Consider the following 10,970-nt stretch of genomic DNA (forward strand, 5'->3'; position numbering starts at 1 on the left):
TGCATACAGTTTCATTTTGGTAAATTTTATTTACTTCACAGAGTACACAACTTTTTAATAATAGACCATCTGTATTGGTAGTTACTTCCACTTGCAAGAAATAAATATTAAATCAAAATGATTTAAGCATTAAAGAAATTCATTATATTACATAGCAGCAGTTTGGAAGTAAGCAGTTCAGTAGCTCACAGCTTATTTTCATCTTTTTATGCTAACATCCTGGGAGTATTGGTTAGTCTCTCTCATGATCACAAGATGGTTGCAGCCACGTCAGGTGTCACATCACACACCAATAACCAAGCCAGTAAAGGACCTTGCATTTCTTGTATTAGGAGCTAACAACCTATGCCAAAAACACTTCTGACCACTGCAGAGTTGCCCCCCAATTCTCACTGCCCAGCATTCAGTCACATGTCAGTCACTGGAATTCATTCATGTACCAATCATGGTGGTACCACTGTGGGATCACTGTGGAATCACCATAGTCTGTCTTTCCAACAAGATTTACCAAAGTCTCAGGACAGAACCCTGGACAAAATTGGGGCTGTGAGCATACGAAGAAAAAAAACAGGGTTGCTTTGAAGGCTATCAGCAATGGAGCATATGACATTCTAATAAAAATTAGATAAAGAAAAAACAGTAGGAAAAAATTTCTAACAAAAGGCAACTTTATTTGTAGGTTTCCCTTCAACCCCAAATGAATACAGATCACAATATATACAGAAGGTATGTAGGAGTCAGAATCATGCATCCACAAGATGAAATCCTGGATGAATCATTTCCCTTTCCATCCTCCACTAAATAATCTACCCACCCTGTGTCTAAACCTCTACTTTGATGTTAGCAATGTAATTGCTGGTCTTTGCTATGGTCTCTCAACCATTATAAAAGAGCACCTGCTAATGGTGTCCGAGATAGAAAGGCAAATAAAATCATCACAATTTTGACATATTTTCCTGGTTTTCATAAAGAGGAATTAAACTACCATTTGGAATTTTGGAGCTTGGGCGTGTATTCTCTATTTTTCCAGCAAGATTACTAGATCTACAAGTGGTCCCGCCATGAGAGCAATCTTAGCCAATTCTAATATTTTTTAAAATGTGTGGCAGGTGTTTTACAAAAATGAATTCTAAAAAAGTATTTTCTTAAATTAAAATTGTAGCTGTGCAATTACATTCTGGGAAGAATTCTATATCCTGGCAATTTACTGATTAAACTAGAGTTCTCACACTATGGGGATCTTCAATCTCTCAATATTCTCCACATTGGGAAAGACAAGTAACAATCATGACTGGCAATCGAAATTTGGAAAGTAGTTTAGGGTAAAGGGGCAAATACAGACAAGCCTGCCTTCACAGATTTCTGGGTCCATAATGCACAGTACTTATGTGGTTTAAAACCCTAAGCCTAGAATTTAACTTATAATTACCACTTGTGGGTAGTTTTCATAGATGCCTAGTGGAAGAACATTCAAATTCTGTCCAGGAAAGCAAGACATCTTCTATTATTTTGATGGAGGGCAAGAGGGATAAAAAATGAGACAGAGCAGAGAACACTGAATTGAAGACCCAACACTTCAGAGTTAAATCATATTTAGAGGGAATATTTGGACATTATCCTTCACAAATGGACAAGATACTACTAAAATTTTTGGTAAATTTTATTTTAGCATAATTTCGGATTTATAGAAAAGTTGCAAGCAGAGTAGAAAGAGTTCCTCTGTACCCTGCACCCAGTTTTCCTTGTTATCAACATCTCATATTAATGTGGTCCATTTGTCAAACTAATGAAATATTATTGATATATTTTTATCTACAATAAATATTAAGATTTTATAGCTTTTTTAATACTCAAGAGATTTTATCCTAGTTGCTATAATTACAGTGCTTGTTTGTCAAAACGAAAACTGAAAACAAGTATACAAAACAGTTGACTACTAATCAAGTACTGAAAGCACTAGGAGGTTCCCGGACACCAAATAAACCAGTTTCGAGGATTTCCCTAAGTTGAACAGCTCCAGCTTCTTCAGCGTTTATCAAAATACAAAAGAAAAAAGCTGAGGTCTTCGTTTTGATGGCAAATCTGACCCTTGCAGGAGGAGGGAGTGAAAGCACATGAAGACTGGGGTGGGGTGGGGGGGCGGTGCAGGGGGCTGAGGGTCTAGGGTGACTGTCCCACTCTCCTGTCCTCACTCCTGCTGGTGAGACCCCAGGTAGCCCCGCGGCAAGCCAGAGTGCCCACACTGACCCAAGGGAAGGCCGGGGCCCTCCGTGGGGTCCACTAGCAGTGACTGCAGCCCCCAACCCGTCTCCTGGGGGGCTGTGTAATCACAAGGACATGCACAAACGCTAGGGGATGAGGGATGACCCGACACAGAGCAAATCACAGGGATACACAGAGACCCTGCAAATGGATCCCGGAGGAGGAGTACCAAGGCTGGTCCCACACAGTGACTCTTAAAGAGGCCCCGTGTGCCTAAAAACCCTTCTAACAGTGGGTTGATTCTCTCTTAAAAAAAAAAAAAAAAAAAAAAAGCTAAGTTATATTGCATAGGAGTACTAAATACTGCCTCGTTGGCAACCAAAATTACATTGAACGAACACCCGGCTGCAGGCTAAGCCTGCACATTTACAGCGTGGTGAAGCACACTGTAAGGGACCACGGAGACAGCTTCTGCCTTAGCCCCGCTCCCCCCACAAGGTAAAGCGAGGGGTGGGAGGGAGTGAGAAGGAGAGCGGAGGAGGAGCGCGGCTCACTTCTGGTTCTGGAGCTGATTGGACAGCGGGTCCAGCCCCTCATAGAGCTCCGTCCCGCTGGTGGCACAGGTGGCCTGATTGTACCAGTTCCTGGGGCGCAGGGAGTGCAGACCCAGCTCGTCCGTTGTCTTGGCCGCATTCATGGTTTGGGGAGGTCCTGTTTGTTCACCACACCAGGAGGACCGCATCCCTGACCTCATCCACCACCAGCATCCTCGTGAGCTCCTCAGGGGTCCGGTTCACAAGCCCTCTGTTGTTGCTGTGAATCACAAAGATGAGACCTTGTGTGGTCTGGGAGCAGTGGCGCCACAGAGGGCTGGTCTTGTCCTGGCCGCCCGCATCCCACCCGGTGAAGCTGATGTTCCTGTACTCCACGGTTTCCACACTGACACCTATGGTGGGAATGGTGGTCACGATCTCACCCAGCTTCAGTTTTACAAGGTAGTGGTCTTCCCCAGAGCATCCAGGCCCTCCATGAGGATGCACATTTCTTTTTTGCCAAAAAAGACACTTGAAGACTTTTGCGTAAATATTCCCCATGCCGTAGATCGGTGGGAGCGACACTGGCCAGAGAAACCCCTGACCACCGACGACCTTGGGGAGGCTGCTTCTCTGAGCCAAGCATTGGTTTTATTCGCACTAAGATTTTATGTCTTTAATCTCATGTTCTTTCTGTTCTAGTACCCCATCCAGGACATCCTATTACATTTACTCATAATACCTCCATAGGTTCCTCGAGATGGTGAACAGTTTCTCAGACCTTCCTTGTTTTTGATGACCTTGACAGTTTTGAGGAGCACTGGTCAGATATTGATAAACTCTTCATCAGCTTAATTTTGTCTGATGTGTTTCTCATGGTCAAACTGGGGTTATGGGTTTGCGGGATAAAGACTGCAGAGGTAAAGTGCTGTTTTCTTCATGTCTTACCAAGAGTACCTACTGTCAACATAACTTTTCACTGTTTATGCTGTCTTTCATCAGTTGATTGAAGGGGTGTTTGTCAGCTTTCTCCAGTGTCAAGTTATTCTTTTATTCTCAACTTCCTATACTGTACCCTTTAGAAGTTACTATGCACATCACACACTTAAGGGATGGGGACTTTAAGTTAGCCAAGTAATTGTATTGGCAAAGAGACAGCTTGATATGCTGAAGCATCATATAACTAATAAACATCCTCCAGAAGACCAAGCCTGTACTAACCTCTCAGGGGAATATTCTCCAATTTCCTCTTAAATGTGACCTCGGGCATGACTATACAGGCAAAACTCCCCAGAGGTAGGGCCAGATGGCGCATTAGACACTGAACAACAAAGTTGTTTCTAAAGTGCTGAGTCCTACCCACTGACATTTGATAAATGCTTTGGACAAGGCGATTGTGTTTCTTCTTCTTCCTCTTTCTAAATGAATTTTTATTTCAGTGTTCCTATTCCTAATCCATATTTCAACATGGGGTGTATAAACATACTACTTGTCTCTTAGCTGTCTAAACTAAATGTCCATAGCGGAACTTGCTGAACATTCTTCATTCTTCATGGATTTTTAGTTACTATATTAATTTAGGATTTTCTTGCTGGAGAAAAAGAATTTGTTCCATGACTGAGAAGTAAGTGCATGGATATTTGGATAGCCACAGAAATAAATTAACAACAATGAAAAAGGTCACTATCCCTTTATGTTCTTCCATGGTAACAGAATCTTGATTTTTAAGTTTTATCCTGAGTATATCATTATCCAGAAAAAAAAAAGAAAGATAACATTTTCTTTTTTTTTTTTAAATATTTTATTTATTTATTAGACAGAGAGAGACAGCCAGCAAGAGAGGGAACACAAGCAGGGGGAGTGGGAGAGGAAGAAGCAGGCCCATAGCGGAAGAGCCTGATGTGGGGCTCGATCCCGTAACGCTGGGATCACGCCCTGAGCCGAAGGCAGACGCTTAACCGCTGTGCCACCCAGGCGCCCCAAGATAACATTTTCTTTACTCCCTAGCAGGTAGGTATGTTCATAGGACTAAATTCCCTCCAATAAGAAGTTGAAGAAAAAAATTTTTAAATGTATGCAATTTCAGGGTTTTCCCATTAAATAAATGGGATTTGCCCCTCACCTTTGACTTCCCTGCCTTCTTTCTATATGGAATAAGGATATATTGCAGAGTTGCTTTGGCATATGTGGATGAGGGCAAATTTGTAGAAGGACGAATGAACAAATTAATAGAATTCACAGCCCTTGACAATACCATAGAGTAGGGCCTCCACTGGATGGAGATTTTAAGTGAGAAAAATACACATTTGTCTTTTATAAGATGCAGATTTTTTGGAACACAGTCTCATATAACCAAATTTTACAGTAATTAAAACAACTGAAAATTGCTTCAAAAGTGTATATGGAGGCTTAAAAGACAAAAAAGAACATATTTTTGGAACAGGGTACATGATGAATTTATTTAGACATTAATAAGTAATATATAAGCATAGTTTTTTTTTTCAGAAATATAACTAAGTTAACATGGAGCTCAGAAACAGACCCATATATATTTTAAACTATGCATGAGATAAAGCCATATCAGTGGGAAAGGTATAAACATTCCAGTCAATAGCAGTGGAACTGATTATAAATGTGGAAAAAATTATATTGGGTTTGTATGCACATCAACTCCAGAATGAAGCATAACATAAATATGAAAGACAGTACCTCAAAACCTTCAAAAAAGATACAAATGATTAATGGCACACCTCCCAGTATTAAAATATCTTCAAACAAGACAAAAAATCTCAAATACAATTGAAAAGATTGATAATTTAGAATATATAATAAAATTAATGTTTCTGTTAATTAAAGTGCCCCATGAAAAGATTGAAAATAAGGTCACAAATTTATAAATTTGCTAAAAACTGAAAAAAAAAAATCCTAGAATATAAGATATATAAAAGAACTCAGGCAAAGGTCATCCCCTGAAAACACTGAACATCAACAAACTTTTCACAGAATAAAAACATGCCTAACCTTATTAGTAAGTGGAAAAATGCAGATAAAACACAGTGAGAAATCATTTCGTATCTAACAAAAATTAAAAGGCCTATAATGACAAATGTTGGCAGGGATATAGCAAAATACAAACCTTCATAACTACCCGTGTAAGCATAAATTGTAGGGGGAAAATGACAAGAAAAAGAAAGAAAATCTTTACAAAGTAGTTTGGCAACAGCCTTAAAGAGTTGAACATGTGTAAATTCCAAGAGCCACAAATTCTGTTCTCAGTAGATATACAGATACAGATATAGATACAGTTATCAGCATGTTCAAATAGATCTATGATTATCTATCATCTATCTATCTACATCATAGACGAGAAACTTTTAAGATTTTACTTATTTATTTCAGAAAGAGAGACCAAGACAGCGAGAGAGCATGAGTGGAGGGGAGGGTCAGAAGAAGAGGGAGAAGCAGACTCCTTGCTGATCAGGGAGTCGGACGTGGGGTTCCATCCCAGGACCCCAAGATCATGACCTGAGCCAAGAAACTTGCACTCATGTGTAAGAAGGCTATCTTCCTCTCTCTTTCCTCTTTCTGCCTCCTTCTCCCTCTTTCCTTTCCTTCTGTCTCTCCCTCTCTCCCTTAGTCCCGACTTCCCTCTCTTCATTTCTTCTTTCTTCTATCTACCAACCTGCCCATCATTTTTATTTACTTAACACATGCTTGCAGAATACTCTTGTGCAAGTATTGCCATAACTACAGTATAATTACTACATCAGCCACCACAACTTAATGAGTCAGGTACAGTTACCATCCCCATTTTTCAAATGAAGAAAATAAAGTAGATAATTGATGGCAGCTCCCAAAGGAAATACAGTTGTTGTTGTTGTTGTTGTTGTTGTTTAATTTGCTCCCACTTTTCTAAAGCCTATTCTGTGTTATATAAGTAGAAACAAGGTTTCCCTTATTTCAAATTCTTCATTTACTATCGATAACATTCTTACCTAGTCTTCCCCTGGCATATAATTCAGTTATCTCAAAATTGTCTTGCATCAAAGTTCTTTCTTGGAATCCCAATGTATGTCAAGTTGTTCTAGTTTCCTATCATAGAAGTTCTGACAGTTAGTGCTAATATATTGTATACAAATAGAATATAAATATAGTAATTTGTGTTTGTCATTATTTTTTGTGTGTTAAGTACAAGTATAATATAAAGTATAATATATTTGTATTATAATATATAATTGTACCTATATAAAATATATACATATATAGAGATTATAACATATAATATATATTATACTATATAATCATAATATAATGTAAATAAAGCATGTGTTTCATGTGGTTAATGTCTATCTGACACCAGGTTGTAAAACTCCCTACTAGCAAGTAATATTCTTATTTTAAATGTTACTTTCTTCCTGTTGGCTAGCACAATGCTTATATAGTAGAGTCACTCAATACTCACGGTGTACCTAAACACTATAGTTACTTTCTGGGATTACATGCTCTTTACTGCTTTTCTAGAACCACCCAGTCACTTGCCAAAAGTGAGTGGTGGTAGTTGCCTCAACAAAGAGGACTATTGTATCACTAACATTGTTTAGAATTGTGGACAAATGATGTCGATATAAAGCAGAATAATTTTTGGTCTGTTTGATTATTATTCATAAATTCTCTGCAGTGCAAACCCCACTGGTTGCACTTAGGACAAAATGCTGCCACCCCTTTCCCGTTCTACAGCACCACCTTTCCATCAGTCATGTTGAGTGTTCTAGGTTGGAAAATTGATGCATGTTTATAGAATATGCTGCTTCTGTGGAATTTCAAAATTAGAACTGAGAATACCATTTTAAGTGTCTCACACAATAATATAAAAGCTTTGGTAGAGGTGGGTCGGGGATGATGTTAGCAACTAAGTGTTCAGTCGTGTGACAAGCTCTACTCAGCAATGAAGCAATAGTGAACAGAGAAGTAGAGAGAATTGTTGATAAAACTTCCAACTATTCCTGCAACTAGTATGTTTTTATATAATTGAGTTCCTAAGAAGTACCCACTATCTTCATTCAAATCCTTATTTTGATTTATATATTTTAAGTTAGGTTTTGTGACATTTGCAACTTATCCTCTCTATCAATGACATGGTTTAGGCTATTACAGAATAAATACTTCATAATGCCTTAAAAATAACATTAAATTAACATAATGAGAAGTCTAAACCTTGGCTGTTCCAGAATTGATTCAGCCTCAGTAGGTCCTAAATCACTCAGGTTCTTGCTCTCCACTCTTCCATCCTGCATGTGGTAGCGGTATCTTCCCTCATGGGTGAAATTCAAGTTTCTGTCTAAAAGGAGCAGATCCAAACATGGCAGCTTTTCAAGCAGGAAGAAGATGAAGAATAGAGTACAAAAGTTTTCTTCTTTCAACACCCACATTTATTAAAGTGAAAATCTTTTTCCAAGTCCCTCTCGCCCCAAACAGTCTTCTCACACAGCTCATTGATAAAAACTGAGTTGCTTGGCCACTATTATTTGCAGGAAGTCTGGGGAGACACACTTGGATAGTCCTCAGTTCTGGTCATGGAAGGTTGTTTTGTGAAAGGAGAAAGGAGGAGGGAAATGGCTGCTAGGGAGATAAGCATCTGACATTTACATGTTAATAAACTATTGGTAAGAAGCCTTTGTATTTAAGATGTTGAAGGAGAGAGACTTTTAATGAAGATGATGACTCTTCATCTACAATTCCCTGAAGCCTTCAATGCCCTCTATGTCAAGGATAAAATATTTCCATTTAGCACATGGAGATTGTGACCACTTCAAAAAATTACGTATTTATTAAAAGTGTACCTAACAGATTTCTGAAGGAACCAGACAGCACAGTCAAATACTGTACCCGATGTGGATGAAGAATAAGTAAGCTTGCAGTGCCCTGGGCTTGGTAGCAACGGAGCAATCACCAAGCTACGGCCCTGGAGGAAAGAAAGAGAGAGCAGTAACAATAACTTGATAGAAGAGAATTGTACAATATAGGACCCCTTGAGAGTAGCAGTGACATTCAATTAAGATACACAGTCAGTTCAAGGCAACCTCAGAGGGAAGCAACCAGAGGCAGGAGTACCCTGACCTTTCTCTACTTCCTGTCAGAGCACCTCACTGCCTGAGCCCAACTACAACACTAGAGTTAAAGGATGCTCACTGATGTAGGTAACAGGGGTCAACCTCACGTGGCAAGTGAGGAGGTAGAGAAGGCTGGAGAGTGAATTGAAGGTAGCAAAGGGAAGATACATTGCACAGCAAGAAAAACACCTGCATGGTGAGAAATTCAAAGGAAGAGATGTCTGTATTCTGTCCCCATGACTGCTATTCAGTTCACTGCTCTAGAAGGAGCCACTATCAACAGTGTTTTATATTCTGACATATAAATACTAATACAATTAACTAACTACCAATTTTTGTTTTAAAATGGCAAAAGCTTTTTTTCAAGAAGAAAGTGAACCTAGATGATGTGCACAGAATTCCAGATATAAGAATATATATATATATATATATATATATTCCTATGTATATATGATATATATGATCATCTGTGCTAAGTATCTGAATCAATAAATTCAACTATGAGCCAATTACACAGTGAGGCTTGATGCAAGCCCATATCCTTTTGCCAGTAACCTTAATTTCTCCAAATCCTAGTGTAATTTTGGTGGGATTAATCTTGCTGACTTTTAATTCTTCATTACCTTCTTTTTATTCAGTTGTACATTTTTTCTCTTTCCACCACCATGCTATATTATGCCCAACTCAGAGCCCTTTTTTCCTTTTGATGGTTTAGAATTTTAATACTGCATTTCTGCTCTATCAGTTAGTAGTTACCTTTAGTGTACATATTTGAGTAAATATTTTTATATTTTTGAATATTTTATATTTTGAATATTTTATATTCAGATGTAGGAAATACATGGTTTTTTCCCCCATATTCTCCTTAATGTTTCTATCTAGAAATTAACTTCTAATAGTTTTCTAGGAATTAATTTCTAATGCTTTAATGATGGACTAGTCACAATTACTGTTCTTGCATGTAGTAGTTAAATTACTACTATAATTTGGTCTTTTTTGTATTGATATTTTTTTATTTTTTTATTTATTTTAAGTAATCTCTACACTGAGCGTGGGGCTCAAATTCAAGACCCCGAGATCAAGAGTTGGATGCTGTACCCACTGAGCCAGCCAGGGGCCCTGTGTATTGATCGTTCCTGTCACCTCACTCCTTCCACATAAGTTCACACCTGACAGTCTTTAGTAGATTTTAAAGTGAAGGTATATTGTATGTGAGCATTCTTCACAGTCATCTATTTGAAAAATGCCTTTTTTTTTTTTTTCCCTCAGTTATGACTAATAATGCACCTGGATAGGGAATTTTTTGTTGGCAGTTCTTTTTCTTAAAATTTAAAGATTCTACTTTCCTGACTTCTGGTGTATATTGATGATAAAAAACTTACTGCCAATTTAATTATCATTTTTTTTCTAGGATCTTTTTTTTTCTTTCTTTTCTTTTCTTTCTTCTTTTTTTTTTCTTTTTTTCCTTTCAGGTCTTATGACTTTACTATTTATTGTTAATTGTCCCCAATTTATTTGTGTTTATCATTCCCAGCATGCATCACGTATTCTGTCTGAGGTTTCATAGAATTTAAAATCAGGAAATTCTAGGTTATTCTTAACTTTACTGTTTCTTTGGCATTTCCTCTATAATTAGTCTCCAGACATCCTTTTATACATGAGCTGTTGTTTCAAAATTTTGCTCATTTTTATTTCTTTATTTTTTGTTATTTTCTCTGTGTTGCTCTCAAGGCAAATTCCTCAGAACTGTCTTTTGATATACTAATTCCTTTAATTATGTATGGCCTATAGTTTTATCAACTGTTTTTTTTTTTCAATTCAATGATCATATTTTCTCATTTTCAAGATTTCTGAGTTCACGTGATACTACATATATTTACATAATTTCTGCCCTATAAACTTTTCTTTTATTAGTGTTCTTCCATTTTTTCCCTGAAAGTATCCCCAAAACATTTATATTAAAGTCATTCTCAGTTTCCTCTATTATTTTCATTTTATCTAGTGTAAATTCATCTTCAATTGATTTGGTTTGGTATATTTCTTAATATCAGTTTGAGTTTCCAAATTTTGGGTTGTAAGTTTATACTGAGCAGAGGTTCTTTTTATTTTTGTTTATGGTTTTCTC

General features: G+C 37.6%; 1 pseudogene; it reads right to left on the reverse strand.

The window, feature by feature from the left end:
- Positions 1 to 2,752: 2,752 nt before the first annotated feature.
- Positions 2,753 to 3,296, reverse strand: LOC113256078 (ADP-ribosylation factor 2-like; annotated as a pseudogene).
- Positions 3,297 to 10,970: the final 7,674 nt, after the last annotated feature.

This window comes from Ursus arctos, unplaced genomic scaffold (assembly GCF_023065955.2).
Source record: "Ursus arctos isolate Adak ecotype North America unplaced genomic scaffold, UrsArc2.0 scaffold_4, whole genome shotgun sequence".
Lineage (NCBI taxonomy): Eukaryota > Metazoa > Chordata > Mammalia > Carnivora > Ursidae > Ursus > Ursus arctos.